Here is an 18,000-nt window from a genome sequence, read left to right on the forward strand (position 1 = left end):
TTGTCATGCATAAGGCTTTGATCAATTTCTGTGAATCTAATTCAATGTAGAATATGGATAGAAAATAGATGCTTTTTCTGAGGGGGAGAGCTTCTGCATTGCAGCCTGAGAACATAGTTCGCACCAATTAGTTAGAAGAGCTAAGGGTAAGGGATGCTGTAATATGTCTACATTTCTGCCATGACATCACGATTCCTGAAAAACTGTGTGTATAACTGTGTATGTTGGGAGGAAGAGATGGGAGGGAGGGGGAGGAGAGAGAGAGAGAGAGAGAGAGAGAGAGAGAGAGAGAGAGAGAGAGTGACTTCTTTACTCCCTTCCCACCAGAGCCAAGAAACAGAAGCAGTGTTGTCACACAGCTGGGTAAAGAGAGAGCTGAGTCTCTATGCTGCAGCCCGTCCACTGCTGAGTTCATAGAGCTATTAAACAACCTGTGCTGGCCACACATGGGGCAAGGTTTCCCCTGTTCCTAGCATAAGAAGTCCTAAAACTCAAAAGAACTAGTAGGCTCTTGGTTTCTGCTTCCAGGAAATATCTCCACACCCAAAATCCTCCAGAGCCCAGAAGAAGCAGAAACTGCCACGCTAGCCCCGTAACATCTCCTACTCTCTACACGCCATTTTGGTTTGCCTCCAGGGAGAAAGATACATGAACACATCCATGAATATACCCACTCATTCATGACTTCGTTTAGAATGAGCATGAGTATAACTCACCTGGAGGCAGGCACCTCTGGGTGTAAAGTTGATGGTGGAGGTAGAGGGCCTTCAAGGGGGCACCAAAAGCCCCTAGTCAGTTTTGTATACTGGTACTTTGAAAACAAATGAAGGATTTAAGAAAATCTACCAAAAAAAAAAATCTAATTTGAAATGTAAGTTTGATGAACTATGCACTTCATATTCAACAACAAGACAGTGCACAGATGTGTGGGCAATTATTATATTCCAGTGAATAGACATAATGACTTTCTATTAAATTTCAAGTAATTTAGAATAGTTGAAAATCTCTCTGTAGCAGTTACTTGGAGAGACAGAGCATGTGAGCAAGAAAGAAGTGGGGAACAAACATGTAGGTGGAAAGGTTCTGGTAGGAGTTGGGGGGAGGAAAAGAATATGATTAAAATACTTTTTATAGAAAACATTTCATTTAAATTTTTTAAAAAAAGAAGTATAAGAAACAAAACAACTAGCTCCATACTTAACTCTATGGCGTGCCCACCCCATGTAAACAAGCCTGAAGGTCTAAAGCTGGGATGCAGTGGGGTAAAGTATCTACAGTATAGACTTTTGACACTTTGTGAAGAGAAGCAGAGGGAGAGAAGAAGTGTACACATATGTGCACACACAGGACCATATTACTGTCAGCTATCTTTCTGTCATTCTCAAAATACCTCATGTAGACAGTAGATGAAGAAGAAAGCTTATGTTGTACTGCTAGGAATGGATGGTGGGGCAAATATGTGGTGGCTGAGAAGCAGCTTGTGGTGGGACTGGGAAGAGGTTGCCACCCAAGCCACTATCCCTCTCAAGAGCAAGCCTCCACCTAGGCTCCACTCTTAAAAGTCTTAAAATTTCTACCATTTCCTGATAGTACCACTCTAGGGAATACGCCTTTAATGCATAAGCTTGTGGGTGAGAGGATTCTATAACAGTTTCCTCAAAGTTGGAGCCTTCCATCTTGGGGGAAGCTCATTAAGACATAGAATGTTAAGAGGGAGGTGAAACAACAGAATGTGCTAAGAGGAAGTGAAACATCTCATCCTGCAGGGAAGCTCATTAAGACAGGAAGTGAACAACTCAAAGGCTTCAGGAAATCCCTGAAACTTAAAAGATTCACTAGCTCCCTCTTTCCCCAAGTATATATAAGTAGTAAGGGTTCAAGCAGCCTAGAAGAGACTATGATCAGCTAGGTTACCTGAAAGAAACAGAGACGAGTCAAACTGCTTGGAAGAAGCAGAGACCAGCTGAATTCCTTGGAAAAGGCTCAGACCAACTGAGCTATCTAGAAAGGACACCCTCCAACATGTAAAGCTATCTGGTAGATTGTGCAGTAGCTCAGGGTTTCCAGATTTCTTGAACTATCACTTGTCTGAGGTGGGTTTTGGAGATGCAGTTGCCTTTGAAACATTTCTGCTCCTGTAAGTAACCCTCACACCTGTTCTTGTAAGTAACCCCATCAGTCATTGGTTCAACAAGTTGGACTTCGCTGTCATCCGTGCTTTGGTGTGTAATAACTTCCATGCCTGGAGTCAGTAGACATTTGTTCAAGTATCCCCAACAGTGTCATACAACAGAGGGGCATGTAAGACCCAAACTATAGCACCACCAATAGAAAATGTTAATCTCTAACATAAAAACATTATTGTTGACTTTTTATAGACTTTCCTTAGAATTTACATCTGTATGAATGAAAATCCCTTCTAATTTTATTTATTTATTTATTTATTTATTTAAATTTCATGTGCATTGGTGTTTTTGTTTTCATGTATACTTATATGAGGGCAGCAGAGACCATAGAATGAGAGTTACAGATAGCTATGATCTGCCATGTGGGTGCTGAGACTTGAACCTGGATCCTCTGGATGAGCAGCTAGTGCTCTTATCTGCTGAGCCATCTCTCTAGCCCCTCCCCTTCTGATTTTAGCAATTGATAGTTTCTGGGAAAATGAGGAGAACAAAATGATATGCATCAACATGTCATTGTCTAAATGTACTTTTAAAGGAGTAGCTTTTCCGTCAGTCCATGGCCTCTCCCCCACTTCACTACAGCACTAATTTCTATTATTACGTCTCCTACTTTTAACCTCCTGCTTACCTCTTCCAAGAATCTGTAGTTATTAGCCTGTCCCAATAACCCAGGGTAGCCTTCCAGCTGGACACTCTTTTCCACATCTGCACACCCATTTGAGTATGTGTGTGAATACAGTCATAGGTTTTAGAGAATTTGGATTTGGATATTGCTAGGGTTAAGCATAGGTGCCATGCTGGTGAGGTCTCCTGGATTGCAGGTTTCTAAATGAGGAAGCACTTGGATCAGCTGTCTGTTTTAGCACATTACCCCTACAGAATGAAAGAGTAGACTTGGAACCGTCCAGACGAAGATGGAAGGGGTCTTGGTCTGTTAGAAGACAATGGGGATGAGGAATAACGACATTAAATTTTCAACAGAATGTGGATAGTTGATTATTTTGGCTATGTAATATTTTACTCTTCCTTCTTTCTTTGCTGACTTACAGGGCTAGTGTGTAATTATTTCCTCACTCTCTGGGAGTTTTCAAAGACTGAGCCCTCCATGCCCTTGAAGAAAGGGAACTGTCTCTTCCTGCAGCTTTGATCTATGCTTCAGACTTAATGAGCCACTGAAGTCTCCTGGGAAGGTGCAAAGAGAGGGATAAAGAGGTTGTAGGGTGAAGGAAAGAAAAAAAACCAAACAAGGATAATACCAGAAAGGACCCGAGGTGCTGAGAAACTGATCTGGGGGAGTTCTAAGAGAGTGGGTCTGGGGAGTGGAGTCCTCATCTGACTCCATGATCACCTAGCAAAATCCTCCTGGCACACCACACACATATCCCTGGGCTCACCCAGCCATACAGTTTTCCTTCTGTACACACAGGAGCTTCCAGACCCAGAGATCTCTGGGAGTATGAATGACATTACCAGTGGGCCACAGGTTGAATTAATGAGAGCCACTTCCAGACTAGGAACATGAAATGCTGCTTGTACCTGGTTTTGCACTGGCTCTGCTTTGGCCCAAGTCAGATCGACTTGGAATATATCAAGCTGATGAAGCTGGGGATTTATTTGTGAATGTGGCACAGCTTAGCTTGTCATGACTAATACCCAGATGCCAAAACCAAAGCTGAAGGCAGAGCTGAGGCTGGGCGCTTTGTGAGTCAGGACCCCTGCAGGTGTCGAATATACAGCCTCCCCCTGACAGCAACCTGATCTCTTCCTGGAGAATTCTTGGAGGTCAGAATTCCTAGCTCTGCTCTCCCATTTCCCAGAAGCTGAAACCCGAGGGTGCAGATCTGCCTGGCCTCTGTCCATCTTCTTGGTGAGTGGATAACGCCGAGAGACAAGCTGTATATACCTCAGAAGGTACACACACGACAGTCAGTCAGAAGGTACACAGGCGACAGTCAGAAGGTACACAGGCGACAGTCAGAAGGTACACACGCTACAGTCAGAAGGTACACACGACCGTCAGAAGGTACACAGGCTACAGTCAGAAGGTACACATGTGACAGTCAGAAGGTACACATGTGACAGTCAGAAGGTACACACGCGACAGTCAGAAGGTACACACGTGACAGGATAAAATCCAGTCTCCATGTGTGCTTCTCATCTTTGCAGTTCCTCTGATAAAATGCTCTGACAAAAACAACCTAAGGAAGGAAAAGTCTGTTTTGGGTCACAGTTTGAGAGTACAGTCCACTATAGTGAGAAAGTCACAGTAGCAGAAGGAGGAGCCTGGCAGCACCCACAGGTAGGAAGCAAGAACCATGAAGAATAATGCTGGACTTTCTTCATTTTCTACAGTCCAGTATGCCTACTCAAGGCTTACCCTGCTGGCATTTATGTCTTCCAACACAATTAACTTAAGTAAGATAATCCCAATAGACATGGCCAGAAACACATCTCCCAGGTAATTCCAGATTCTGCCAAGATGATAATTAGCACTAACCATCACACTACCCTGAAGGACATGGATGTGGTTTCTCTTGGAGACCAGAGACATTAGAGTCCTGGTCTTGCAGGTGGAGGTACAGGAGGTTGTGAGCCACCTGATGTGGGTGCAGGGAACTGAATTTGGGTTCCCTAAAAGAACAGTATATGCTCTTAACTGCTGAGCCATCTTTCTTAGTCCATACACGTGGTAATATCCCCTGGTAGTGGCTGAGTTGAGGTGTAGGATAACTGTAGATCTTGAACCCATAGTGAGAACAGGCATCTGACAATGGGAATTGCATAGCAGCGCCCTCGGCTGCAGCACTCTGGCATTTTGTGAAGATCGTTACTCTTGCTCCAGCTTGTCAAGTCTCCTTAGGTCTCACTGTTCTCTACCTAATGCTTTTCAGTCACCTTCAGTTTGTGGTTCTAGCAAATTCCCCTCTGGTAAGCAGTTACTAAACTTTGATGGAGCAATTGGTGACAAGATAGAAGGAAAGTTACAAGTGGAGCAGGGAGAACTAATGTCTTCACCCTATTAAAAGAAATCAGTTTTCAGGTGGCTGGGGATGGAGCGGGAGACTAATGGGAGAGATGACTGGAGTTGGGGGGGGGGTGTTTGGGTAGCAAGGTAGAAGCCTGGTGCAATGGAAAACACCATGGCATCTACAAGGGGTAACACCAGTGAAGTCTCCTAATAATTAAGAGCCTGGTGTCTGAACCAGCCATCCTCTGTAACTAGGCAAGTGGAGGCATGGGGACACCAACCTAGCTACAAACCCTCCTACCTACAATTATCCTGCCTGCAGGGTGTGCTGGGACCGGAGCCTAGTATAACCATCATCAAAGAGACCAGACAGACTTCATCCAGCAGCTGATGGCAGCAGATGCAGAATCCCACAGCCCAAACATCATGTGAAGCTCAGGGAGTCCTGGGGGAAGAATGGGAAGAAGGATTGGAGAACCCAGAGGGATCAAGGACACCACAAGTACACGGCCCACAAAATCAACTGACCAGGACTCAAGTGGACTCATGGATATCAGGGAGCCTGTATGGGTCTGACCTAGGACCTCTGCACATATGTTATGGTTCTATAGCTCTGTATTCTCATGAGATTCCTAACAGTGGGAGCAGGAGCTGCCTCTGACTCTTGCTTGCCTTTGGGATGCTTTTCCTACTCCTGGGTTGCCTTGTCTAGCCTTGATATGAGAACATATGCCTGGTCTTATTTAGCTTGTAATGCTGTATTTAGTTTATGCCCCTGGAAGGCCTATTCTTTCCTGAGGGGAGGTGAAGGGGTTGGGATCTGGTGGGGGCCGGGAAAGGGGAAGTCTGGAGGAAAGACTCGGGGAGTGGAGGGAGGATATAAAATATGAGAGAATAATAATAATAAAAAAGAAAATTCAGTTTTCAGATTCACTTGGGATCTCTACCAATTTGTATAAGAACCCCCAAGAGGCATTGTATGTGACCTGTGCCTGCACATAGTAAACTTAATGTGTTGTTCTTAAGTAGACTTGTATATAGGAACTAGTTCTTGTGCCATCTTGCTAGAATTAATATTATTAAGAAGGGAAAAAATCCTCTCTAATTTCTTCTTTGGCAATATGTCAGTATGATCAGATTAGAAAGAGCAGCCAATTCTGATCTAGATATACCAATCTAGAGATTCTCTTGATTCGGCTTTAATATGACTTAAGCTTAATGCTATATATAAAAAAGACAGTCTAGAAATGCAGATTGAACTGGCGGTGCTTTTCTCAGTTCCCTAATAAATGCTGCTCAAAGGATGGTAAGAAAACCAAAATAGGCCATGTGCACAGACACAAAGGGAAGAGGAGGGGATGGCAGGCCATGACTGACTCATCACTGTGAGGAAAACTGACACCTGAGCCAGCAGTGGGAGACAGAAACAAGCTGACTCATGCTGCAGAACTCTGGGGAGACTCAAGAAGGGAGCTTTGGGGTTCCTAGGAGAATGAGAATTTGGGGAGACATTTAAACCGAATGAGATGAAATTGTATTTGCCATGATTAGATACCTTTCCCAACAAAACAGGAAAATACCCCACTGTCCACCACAGCAGCAGACTGAGAAGGTCAACCCTGATAGCTCTCTGGGTCAGAGCACAGCAGGCACAGCTGAGGTACTGTCCTGAGGTAATGGGGCCATTAGTTAACCCACTATCTTGAAGTGTTGGGTCACTAGTAAACCCATCCCAAGCAAGCATCATACACTCAAATTCAGTTATACTACGGACAGTCAGTTGCCATATACATTTCAGAATTTTCAGTACCTAAATGCTACTATTGTTGAGGTCAAAGATATCCCCTGAGGATTCACACTTTGAAGCCTTGGTCATCAGCTTTTGGTGCACAGGGATAGGGTAGGGCATTAAGAGATTAGACCCAAGGACAGGAAATTAGGTCCCTAGGGGTATTCTTTTAAAGATGTCAAGACCTTAGTCCTCCTCTTCCTCCTCTTCCTTTTCCTTCTCCTTCTCTCTTTGCTTCCTGGCTTCTATGCACCATGCATGTCTTGCCACATGCCCAGAAGTCTCAGAGTCTCCTGGACACTGAGTGAAACCTTTGGAGTTATAAACCAAGGCAACTTTCCTCCGCATAAGTTTGTCATGGCAATGAAACCTGACAACACCCCAGTAAGCTGCTCCAATATTATTTGTTCTTAGATGACAGTTTCAAATACAATTTCAGAGTCTCTAGAGCCAAGAGCAGCCCTCCTCTCTAAGACCCAGAAGAATGCATGGCCATTAAACCATAGGAAAGAAGTCTGGCTCTCCGCAGGCCAGCCACCTGGAAGCTGTGCCTTCCAGGGTGTATTTCAGGGCTCCACACTGGCTGTTGGCTACTTATAATACAGAGACTATAAAGCACAATCCTGGAGTCATGTTGCTTGAGACCAAACTAAGCTCTCTCAGTTGTCTGCTAAGACAACCTACTTCCCCGTGTGTTGGCTTCATTGTATAAAACAAGGTTTTAAAAGTCTTGCACATCTTTGGTGCAAATACCTAGAATTTACTTCATTTTTTAAAAAAGTCCGTAAGCATTGTGGTTTCTCTCTGTGACGGTTAGTTACTCTTGATTATCAGCTTGGCCGGAGCTGGATTCACTGAGGAGACATAGCTCTCAGATATTCCTGTGAGGCTATTTCTAGAAAGAATGAACTGAGGGGAGATCTTCCTTTAGAACGGGCAACACCTTCCAATAGGTGGCCAGGTACTAAAAGATATGGGGACCTTATTTTTGCCTGCCTTCACTTGTTCATGAGTGAGAATGTTTATCTCTTCTGCTGCTGCTGCTGCTGCTGATGGTGGTGGTGGTGGTGATGGTGATGGTGATGGTGATGGTGATGGTGATGGTGATGGTGATGGTGATGGTGATGGTGATGATGATGATGATGATGATAGTACCATCCTCTGCTGGCCCCAGATATCAGCTTCCTCACTGATTCTTAGGAATAAGGATTTCAGCATCAGATTTAGACTGCTGAGGCACCCAGTTTCATGGGCTGAGCAGCTACAGAGGTTTCTGACTCTCCAGCAAATAGATGGCCATTGTTGGAAGACCTAGTTCTTGTTATATAAAAGCAATCTTTAGTGTGTGTGTGTGTGTGTGTGTGTGTGTGTGTATGAATGCTTGGCCCAGGGAGTGGCACTACTAGGAGATGTGGCCTTATTGGAGGAAGTGTGTCACTATGGGGGTGGGCTTTGAGATCCTCCTCTTAGCCACATGGGAGTCAGTCTTCTCCTAGCTGCCTTCAGAACAAGAGGCATATCTATCAGCTCCTCAAATGCCATGCCTGCCTGGAGGCTGCCATGCTTCCTGCCTTAATGATAATGGATGGAACCTGTGAACTGTAAGTCAGCTTCAATTAAATGTCCTTTATAAGAGTTGCCAAGGTCATGGTATCTCTTCACAGTAATGAAACCCTAAGATAAACACACACACACTTGTTGTGTGTCTGTGTGTGTATATATACATATATATACGTATATATATACATATATACGTATATATACACACATTTGATATATATATTTGACATATATATGTATATGTATAATACATATATACATATATATACATATATACATATGTATACATATATATCAATACACACACACACACACACATATATATATATATATATATATATATATATATATCAAGTATATATATTGAATACACATATCAATCCTGTTCCTGTGTGACCCCTAGGTAGAATTTCAAGGGATTAATTGAGCTAATATCACCATGTTAATTGCTTCTTTCATTATCATGAGCAAAATGTCTGCCAAAACCAACAATAACTTACAGCAGAAAAGATTTATCTTGGCTCATGGTCTCAGGGAAAACAATTCCTTGCACTTGAGTGGTCCAGTCCAGGCAAGAGGAACTTGGCTCAGCCCCTCACATCGTGACAGGCAGGAAGCAGAGAGCTCAGTTAGAACTAGAGCTGTCCCACTTTCAAGGCCCACTCCCAACTACTCGCTTCTGCTAGCTAGGCCGTGGTCCTACCCTTCCAAAATAACACCATCAAGTGCACTGGGTGGTCAAGCACGTGAGCCTGGGGGACATTTCCCATTCAAGCTGTAACACCTCAAACAGAATTCTATGATCCGGAAAACTGATTTGGAGTACGATCACTACATTGTTTTTGAACCTAAACACTAGAGGCCCATGGCGGCTTCTAATGTCCTAGGAGGACCTGGAAAGCATAATTTTGAAACTATACTAATAGTATTAGATATGGGCATCTCCACATGCTTCCTTATTGATCACTAGTGGAAAATACTGGACCAGTTCCTGGTTCCAGACTGATCCCAGAACAGGAAGAAAAGAGGTATAAAAGACAGCCTGTGACCAATGGTGAATATTTAAATATTGGCTGGGAATTAGGTAAGTCAATGTTTTGTATGAAAGAGATTGTCCTTGATTTTAGAATACAGATTGTATTAGTCAGGGTTCTCTAAAAGAACAGAGCTCAGAGAATGAATGAGTGTGTGAGAGTGTGTGTGTGTGTGTGTGTGTGTGTGTGTGTGTGTGTGTGTGTGTATGTGTGTGTGTGTACATGTGTGTGTTATTAAATTGGCTTATAGGATGCAGTTCTTGTAGTCCATCTATAGTTGTCTTACACTGAAGAAGCTGAGAACCCAGTAATTGCTCAGTACACAGGCTGGATCAACAGTCCCGATCTGGTACTGAAGGCCTGGAGAGCTGCTGGTCTTCAGTCTACATGAGAATACCAAAGGCATTAGCTTCCATATCAGTGACAGAATACCACAGCAACGGGTTAAAGGGATTTGCCTGTAGGACTCTTTTCTGCAAAGTGTGGAAGCTTCACTTGTCAATAAAAAGGTCTGTGGCCAATTAGATGAGGCAGGATTAGAAGGTGGGCCATCTGGCAGACTGTGTGTGTGGTGAAGGTTGTGGGATAGAGACAAACATTGAGAAAAGAGATTCTCCAAGTTACACTGGAGGAGATGATTGAATAAAACTAAGGACCAGATATTCAGATAAGCAGATAAGTTCTACATGGCAGAACTTAGAATAGAATAAATATCAGGATGGTTAAGTTATGAGCTAGTTTGGGGGACAGAGCCAAGGCTTTTGGCCCAGGCATTTAGTCATACAAAAGAAGTATTGGAGTCATTATTTCGGGGAACATGGCATAGGTGGCAAAGCCGGGTGAGGGCAAGCAGGAAAAAAAATTCATTTCTTTTTATCTGGGCTGTCACCAGAGGTGCCGTCTACATTTAGCGTAGGTTTTCCCCCTCTTTGAATAGTGTGATTAAGAGTCCCTCATAGAAATGCCAGCACTTGGAGTTTTAGTTGATTCTAAATGTAGTCAAGGTAACAAAGAAGATTCGCTCAGACAGTGGAGTATTTAGAAGTAAAGAAATATGAACTCTGTAACTTACTACCAAGTAGTTGAGGAAAAAAATGAATACTAAGGTAGAATTCATCTCGGTGTCAGGAATGTTTAAGAATGAATGAACTCAGGGAAACGATAGACTTTGTTGTGGCATTTTCACACAAATGTGTTTTGTTTCGTTCAGATTCATCTCCCTACCTGTCTCATGCTCTCTCTCACCCTGCTCTGGCTGGTCCCTATCCTTCCCCCATATTGTCCATCGCCTTCTCTCTTTATCCCTTAAGACCTGCCCCTCCCCTCTCCTACCACACGCACAGGCACACACATACACACTTACACAATATTAAATCTAGAGTCTACATTGTTGTCTTCCTGAGTCCAGTTCCCTGCAAATGTGTGATGATTAAATTATATAAGAGAAAACTAAACAAATTTTCAGTCCCTCTAAGTTTCAGTTATACAATTTGTCACCAAACAAGTAACATTTTTAAAAAAAAAAAAAAAAACAGGCCTCACGTAGCGCCATAATCTGTGAAGTTCAGGAGCTGGTTCACTTCTAGAGGGTAGCTGCCATCAGTGTGTCCCCCTGAACCACATTATCTTCACAGTACTTAGATTGAGGAACATTTTGGGGGGACTAACTAGGATTCTTTTCATAAAAATGACTTTAAGATGTTAACCTGTAACAGCTATTGCAATTCAACCTAAAGTTGTGTTCATTATCCTTTGCCAAAAATATTACAATTAATGCAGTATTGATATTTTTCTGGTCTTCCAGTTTGCTCAAGTTGTAAGCTTTCCGATTATACTTCTACTTCCACAGTATTCTTAAGTAAAGGATGATGAAATAACATGGCTCAGCAGGACAGGATGAGCTATCCCGATATAAAATCCCCAAGTCCCACTGGCTTATAGAAGCAGAGATTTGTGGCAAGAGAGACAGCTCAGGTAATACAATGCTTGCTGGGCAAGCAGGATGGCCTGAGTTCACTCCCCAGCACCCTTGTGAAAAGGTGAGTACACTGTGACTCATGCCTGCTCAGCAGTGAAGAGGGAGAGGTAGGATGCTCCCTGGAGCTCTCTAGATAGATGCCCAGACCACTTGGTAAGCTCCAGATTTACCAAGGGATCCTGTCTCGGAAAATAAGGTGAATAATGATAAGACACCTGGCCTGGCATTGACTATGAGATTTATTTCAATTTAGTAGGAACATCTGTTCCATATCATCTTTATTGAAACTGATGCCATCTCCTTTATCCAGACAGGGAAGGAAACATGGCAAATTACCCACTGTTATTCTCATTTTCTCTCTCTCTCTCTCTCTCTCTCTCTCTCTCTCTCTCTCTCTCTCTCTCCCTCCCTCCCTCCCTCCCTCCCTCCCTTCATCCATCCCTCTCTCCTTCTCTCCTTTCCTTCTTCCTCTCTCCCTTCCTTTCTCTCTCTCTCTCTTCTCCTTGCTGTCTTTCTGTCTTTCTCTTCCCCCTCATGTGACATACACACACACACACACACACACACACACACACACACACACACACACATGGATGGCCTCTCACTGAACCAGAAGCTCACAATTTTGCCTCCGCTGGCTGAATCACAGCCTTGCCTACATTTTTACATGGGTGCTGATGACTTTACATCAGGTGTCTTCCTCAGTCACTCTCCATCTTATACTTTTGAGACAGGGTCTCTTAGTGCTCACTGAAACATTAAGTCCAACCCTTTATCACCTCAGGAAAATGCTAATCATACTAGCCCAGCAAGCTCTCTCACCCACATACTATCTCTCTGGCCCTATGCCCATGGGTTCTTAACACTTCTAGCCAGGAGTGAGACATCCCACTTCTGCTCATATTTTGTTAGCTAAAATTAGACAGCCACATGCCTAACCCAAGAGGTCAGTAAGTAAATCCCCACTCCGTACACAGAGTGAAGATGTCAGAAGGTGGAGAACTCCTCTGACCGCCAAGCACAACGCTTCACAATGATGGTGAACTTGTGACTTCCCTTATTAGCCTTCTTCTGAGTTTGCTCAGTTGTTTTTAAAGCTAGCACTCTTGATTAATAGAATTAGCCAGCTGTGTTTTGTTACTGTTCTAGGAAGGGAATTTTTCTTGAGGAGATAGCGGATTGGGCTGAAGGCTCCTGTTCAGCTACATTTACTTGTGAATATCTGATGATAAAGTCAAGTCACCTTGATGCTTCAAAGTCACATTGGTGTAGACTGATGTGTTATCTTAGATCTGTGAGAGAAGTAGGCAGTACTCTTGAAGATTCTCCAGAACACAGTTAAGGAGGCCACAAAAACCTTCCTTTTTCAGTCATACACATTTGAGAACAGATTGTCTCCATCCTTCAAGCAAGATGACATATTGTAACAGACCAAATACAAAGAAGACATGAAAAACAAGGCATCTTCTTAATCAAAAAGTTAAAGAGATTTGCAATAAAAATAGTTCTACAAAATATTTTTATAATATATAAAACATTTTTATGCCAATCTAGAACAAATACTTCTTATTTTGCAGATATTAGAAAGTAAATATAATTTACTTTTATCTATTTTGATTAAATAATCTACATCAATCCTTGGAGTTTGGGTTTCCTCAGTAGATTTTTTTTTTTAGGTTTGGAATAATTAGCCTCAATATTTTTTTTTAAGAATTTAAAGGGTTTGGGAACCATTTTCTCAGGTAATAACTTCTTTGGTCAATTCTGGCTTAATCTACCAAAAGAGAAAATAGTAGATAACATTATCTCTGTGGAGGTTACCAAGATAAGTGAGAAAAAAAACCTTGTGTTTATAAAGACAGGATCATTGTGAAGACACACCCCCATGGGGGAAAGACAGACTGACCATCTGTTTTGCAATTCCAAATCAACTGCTTTTTTCTATTATAAGAAGTATGTTCAGTTACTCTTCTGAATAATATTTGGCTAAAATTAACTGCTGTTGGGATATATAAAGCAGCAAATAGGAAATTCATTAAAGATGAAAAACTGAAATAAGCAAATTCATATTCTCATCTACCGAGAAGCACAGGTACCAGATATGTCAATGCCTTAGCTCAACGGTGTCAGCACAGTCTGGAGACTTCCTCCCCCTTTATTACTTACAGCATGCCAGCCTAGGAAGCTGGTTTCTCATTTGATCCCCACTCCTGGTATCAAACTGCACCTCCCTTCTATAGCTGAGGAAGCAGCCTTCCCAAAGCCACATGATTCCTTGACATTCACACAGAGTTGGGGTTTGTTTAGCAAGAGTGAGAGTGGGGCATAGCGATTAGATAGCTGAATAATGAGATCTTATTCTACTGTTGCCACAGATGAGATGCCTCATTGCAGTGACTAACACTACCACGAAACACTGGGCAAAATCCTCAGTGTTAGTGTGATAAAAGCTTCCTGTGGCTCAGAAGTCACTGAGAACCAAAGTATACTTCAGAGCATCACAGCGTGAAGTCGTGTTTCCTTAAACGTTTATAGCTCATGACCGTTGTTAGTATTCTGTCTAAACTCCACCTCCCCAGTTACCTGGCAACAGCCAGGTATGCTCCTCCCCACAGTTACCTGGCAACTGCCAGGTAGGCCTGATCCACTATAAAAGGGGCTGCTCGCCCCCTCCTCACTCTCTTCCTCTTACTCTTTTCCTCTTATTCTTACTCTCTTACTCTCTCTCTCTTACCCTCTTGCCTCTCTGTCCCCTCCCCCACCTTCCTCTCTCTCCACGTGGTCACGGCCGGCCTCTACTTCTCTTCTCTCTTCTCTCTTCCACCTTCCTCTCCCCACCTTTGCCCTAGCCCCTGAATAAACCTCCTCCCCCTTGGAACCGCGTGGTCTGGAGTGGTCTGTTCTGAGCTGCGGTCGGACTTCTTAAAACAACTAGCAACCATCAACTCCTAACATATATTATTCAACAATCAAGCGTGGTTCCATTCAGCCTTACACTACCACACTTTTGTTTACTTAGTTAAGGCATCCTTTAGTTGTCACTGCTGACACATCCCCTTCCTTTAAACATGTTGCTTTCAAGTAAAAACTGGGAGTTATTTACTCATTTAAGGAATATAATTTTTATTCTATAACCCAATAAGAGTCAGAAACAAACACAGAAATATATTATTCAATACAGCCTTGGTTTTTTTTTTTTTCCTGCAACAACCCACACACCATCTGTTTCATCTACTTATATGAGCCAACCGGAAAAGCAACATATTTTCTGTGATAATTTTTGCAATAATGTATAGATCATTTAGGAAATGGTCCTTGGTCAGTTTCCTTCAGGTCTCAGCTTAAATCTCTTTGGGAATCTTCCCTGACTACCCTGTATAGAATAAGGTATTATCCTCTGGTTACTTCCTACCAAATCTTGTCTAATTCCATTGGTAGAACTCTTATGGATCTGTAATTGCTTGTGTGCATTTGTGTAAGTCCCATCTTCTCACTAGAGCGCTGATTCTCAACCTGTGGGTCTTGACCCCTTTGGGGGATCACATATCAGATATTCCGCATATAAGATATTTACATTATAATCCATAGCAGCATCAAAATTACAGTTATAAAATGGTAGCAAAATAGTTTTATGGTTGGGGGGGTCACTACAGCATGAAGAACTGTATTAAAGGGTCACAGCATTAGGAAGGTTGAGAACCACTGGATTAGGGGGATGTGAGGACTGGCCGACATGTTGGTTTCCTCCTGTGCATTCCACACTTGGTGCTCCACTCATCATGGCTGGTCAATAAGTATCTGGTGATTGGATCTACTTTTCTGAATCATCTCTCATTGAAACGTCTTATGTTGTGTGCTGAAAGCAAACTTTAAAATAAAAATCTCCTGGTGTGTGTGCTGCTTGGGTTGATGATACTTAGTCGCATTGGGTTTTAAATTTGCACTGTTAGTAGACATTTAACAGAAAATATCAGATGTAATGAAACCAATAAAATATAGTTTCATAGTAGGAAAGACACGTTTCTCTTAACGGCTGGGGTAGATTTTTGAAGGTACTGTGTTTTATTATAAATAATTTATTATGTGTGGAAAATTAATCTGAGACACAGAAGTCAAAAACTATCTAGAAGTAAAGCCTTCAAGAACCCACACTTATTTTTCTGTTTAAAACCGAAATGCTAAAAGTTGTTTTTATCTTCATAAACTTTGGATTGTAACCACTGCTCACAGACAGTCTCTTTGTCTTAGAGGCCTGAATAATATGCACTTAATTGTAACTATAGTATGAAACATTAGATATTCCAGGTTTTCAAATACTATGCCTACTTGTAGTTATTAACTGAGTAAGAACTCCTACCCCCACCCCACCCCACCCTGGAAAAAGAGAGCCCAGGGAAACGTGGCTGCTTCTGGTGGAGGTATTCCCATGCATGAGTGTGATTAGCACAGACTTGCTAAATCTCTCCCTGAGCCATCTGTGAGCACCTTCCTGCTTTAAAACAACACACGCCAGCTCTGCTCAGCTCTAAGTCAGTTTTTGTCACAACTGTTATCTTCATCTTAAACCTGGGAACATTCTTCAGTGTCTAATGGCTTGTAAATGCCACCTTCAATGAAGAATATGGTCCTCCAACTGAAAATGGCTCTTCATGAAGTCAATTATCTCAAATTAGATCTTACTGCCATAAAACGCCGATCACAAAAACTCCATCTCATTTATAAATGGTGAAGAAAAGGGAACATTTTGGTTGGACAAGTGAGTTTTAAATATTTTCATGGGGTTAACCCCCTAGCAAGCTCCAGACTGATATAAATGCTTCTTTCATAAGGGTGGCCTTGGTGTGAGGTGCTGGGCTGGCAAGTCAGCAATAACGGAGACTTGATGGACAGGACTGGGCGGTGAGTAATGAGCGGCTCAGACTGGAGACCAAGTTCTTTGCTGCAGACCCAACATCCGCATGAAGGACTTGCTTTGATTACAAATCAGGCAACTCAGGTAGAGACTCCACACAGTTGCTACAGTGAAGGCATCTAGAACTGCCTGGAGACCGGCACAAACACAGGCTATACTTTGAAATAAATACCAATGTCATCACAGGTGTTATAGCCATGCACTCTACCAAAGATGTTAAATTCTGATCTTTAAGAAAAGGGAGAGGGATGTATTTTAGCTTTTACTTATGTGTATATTTGTATGTATATTATAATCAGGTGCTTGAAGAGACCAGAAAGGGACCTAACTCCCTGGAGCTGGAGTTAGAGGTGATTGTGAGCCACCAGTCCTGGGTGCTGGGAACTGGTACTCAGGTTCTCTGGAAGAGCAGCAAGTGCTCTAACCACTGGGCTAACGCTCCAGCTCCCACGACACATTTTTCTTAAAAACTTGCAAATCTGTAATAATTTAAAACAGGTTTAATTGTTTAGTACATCAGGCCCAACCTGAGAGCAGCCAAGGAAGAATCTATCCTTTAAGGTTTGTCGTTTTGCATATAACTAAATTATATTATGATACAAGTTAACAATGTTGAATTAATTCACAGAACTGTGCACCCCTCACCACAATTCAGTCTTACAACACCCCAATCATTCCTCATACACATGAGGTTTAGGGGTCTGTACTTGATTTCTCATACATTTCTGGGGGGGAAACATAATTATGTAATTAAAACAGAATACCAAAAAAAGTTAATAAATTTTATTCAATTAGTGTTCAGATAGAAATGAATAATTCGCCTGGCAGCACACACATTTTATATGTGCAATGTTCAAACAAAAAGTCTAGTTGTGTTACACAGGTGTCTGTTTTGGCTTAACTGTACAGGCTTCATAAAATCAATGAAGGGATGAGTATGAACTGGCCTCTGGTCACACGTGAAGCTGGCATTGAGTGGAGGTGCACGGTGGCAAGCAGAATGAGGCATGGCAATGCCCCAGTCCTTCACACATCTCGTCAGCTCCATTTGTAAGTGTGGAATAAATCATATCCTGTGAGGTCATCTTGTCCCTTGGGAAGCGTCGTGCCACAGCAGACCACAATCAAAATGGCTGATTAGTTCAGATTCCGTCTTTATCTTTTTGTTTGTGATTTCCAGACACTACTGATGCTCAGTCTGTTTGGAGTGCAGTCTTGCTTCCTTTCTGGCTTCCTCCTTGGGGACCACCACCTAGCATATTGCCTCTGGGATATACTCCCTTTCTCTCTCATATTAATCTTGCAATAATAAAGAGGCAAGAAAACATGTTTGGCACACATATGTAAGGTACATTTATAATTTTTCTCTAGTAGAATATAAAGCTTGGTGGCTCAAATGCAGAAATATTGCTACCTGAAGTATGACAGTGGTGGCCTTTTGTCATGAATGGAGCCCAAGTTGTGGGAATTGCATCTGATACATAGTGGGTGTCCAATAAATGCTTGAATAAGTAAAGTTTTTAATATTTCAGTCTTAAGAGGTTATGGAAGCTAGTCTCTAGATTATGAGAAT

Source organism: Arvicanthis niloticus, chromosome 21 (genome assembly GCF_011762505.2).
Source record: "Arvicanthis niloticus isolate mArvNil1 chromosome 21, mArvNil1.pat.X, whole genome shotgun sequence".
Classification (NCBI taxonomy): domain Eukaryota; kingdom Metazoa; phylum Chordata; class Mammalia; order Rodentia; family Muridae; genus Arvicanthis; species Arvicanthis niloticus.